A 2393-nucleotide genomic window follows, 5' to 3' on the forward strand; every position below is an offset into this window, starting at 1 on the left:
GGGTTAGATAATGAAAGTGAAGGTTTTGTTTTTTTCCAGGTGGCTCATGTTGAAATACCTTTAAAAAAAAGAAGTTCTTTAGAGAATATTCAGGGACAGTTTCAATTCTGTCTTTGTATTCCCATTGCCTATCAAAGTGGTTGGCACATAGTAGGGCCTTAATAAATGCTTGTTGATTGATTAATGGGGGAATGGATAAGACTAGGAGGAGGATGAACCGGATCTTTCTAATAAAACACAGGTTTATTGAGTACATTAGCTAGTTCTAGTAAATGAGCCCTGGATGGGTGTGTGAGAATATGGAGTGGTAAACAAGGACTGAAGGTGACAAGGGGTGCCTAAGATAAATATGGGGAACAACAAAGATACACTTGACCTCTTCTCAATTTTTACTGGCTCCGTTACGTTAAAGGGGCAGCTCCAAAATTAATGTGGCTAGGGCATGCCAAATAGGATTATAGTTATCCACAATGTTACTTAAGTATAGCAAATTATTTCTGCTGAAAAAGGTATATATTGAATTTGGAAATTCAGAAAGTAGACTTATTTTGTGCGGTCCAACCCATTAGAAACATTTGTAGTTGTAAATGCATGTTTTAAAAAAACCAAATATTTTAAGTTAAAAACTTTGATTTTTTTAGACATTTATTTTAATTAATAATAAATTATAAACAATTGAACCTTAAAAATTTGTTGACCAGACCTTTCCCCCCTCTAAGGCAGAATGTTATCAAAGAGAAATTTGAAATGCTTCACACCAAAAGATTGCTTCTCTGCACCACTATAGTATGATATCATGCTCATTTAAATAGTAATTAACTTATAAGTTATTTAAAGGAAGCATAATTTAAGTAGATCATAACATGTACTTCATCTTTGGTCATTTATGGTTCTTGTCTTTCTTTTGGAGGTGTTATATATAGAATGTCTTTGAAAAATGTACAGTTCTTTTTCAGTACATGTTAATGCAAATATACTATTGAGTAATTCTTCTATACATAGGAACACACAATTCTAGAACCCATTCCCATCAATAAAATGTGATAAAAAATTCTAGTAATCTACTCTCAACAAGAGTAAGAAAGTAAGAAAGGAAGGAATTGTGTTATTAGTTTTCTCCCAAACCTAAAGCCATAAATCTTAAAAGCTTCAATATTGATTCAATGAAATGAATGGCGGAATCATTCTCAAGCGACTCTGACAAGTGGACAAATGCTTCCATGGTTACATTGTGATATGCAGTGTGGCTGCCGAGCTTTGTTGGTTTCCTCCCCCTGCCATTGAAGTAAAATAACAAACCACAGGGAAGCACCACACATGGTGGGGATGAACTAAGAGTGACTTAAAAAAAGATTGAACGAGCTGGTCTTACATGATTTTTTAAAAAAATCCCCACTAAAATAGGAGGAAAATAATAAACTTTGTTGAGGAATTGAAACTTTTTATTGCTTATCTGACTAGAATCTTAGGCATCATGTGAAGTAAATATTTTTTCTTTTAACTAAAGAAACTAAATGTTTATCCATGGAAGACAAAATTCTCATTTTTTGGTCACCCTTTATCAGTATACAGTGACACTGCACTATCTAACACACAAGAAAGCCCATTTCCTGGCCACAAAGTAGAATCATAAACTCATGATAGAAATTATTGAGTAATTTTCTTTTAAATTTATAAGGAGATCAATTTGCTGGAAAGCAACGAATCCATTCATCTATAATTTGGTTTTAAGCAAATGTTTGAGCTGCTTAACAATTCTATGTATGCCTTTTTCTTAATTATCATATCCATATCCTATGGTAAACAAAAATAATTCAAAAGTATTATTATAAATAAGTTGTCTTATAACAACTCTACTTTTTAGATACTTTGGTTATAAAAACTTTCTAAATTCATCTAATATAGAACTGATAATATCAAGTTTTCACAGGTAGAAGGATTAACTTAGAATACAGAAGTTTTTTGGAAGCATTTAAATGAGATCTAATGTTCAATGTCATACTGTATGTATTTTAAATTTAATGTTTGGTTGTCTTTTATGTTTATGTTTTTTTTACTGAGTTTTAGTTATGAATTATAGAATGAAAATTGAACATGAGAAATCATGGCAAAATAGATAATATGAATTTCAAAAAGGAAAACTTTTTAAAAATTGAACAAAGAAGCAAGAGTTGGGAAATAAAAGGCACTTTTGGGTCAAATTCCAACTTCTGGAAAACAACTTTTCAACTTCTCATTTAGCATGATCTACAGAGGGTTAGAAGCACTACTAGTTGATCAAAGGAATGGAAGGCTTTAATTAAGGAAAAGCAATTCTACACCCAGAAGTGGCAATAATATCTTGGCATTCCAGTAAAAACATGATCCACCAACCTTTCAGAGAGCTACTTGCC

This window comes from Trichosurus vulpecula, chromosome 1 (assembly GCF_011100635.1).
Source record: "Trichosurus vulpecula isolate mTriVul1 chromosome 1, mTriVul1.pri, whole genome shotgun sequence".
Taxonomy (NCBI): Eukaryota; Metazoa; Chordata; class Mammalia; order Diprotodontia; family Phalangeridae; genus Trichosurus; species Trichosurus vulpecula.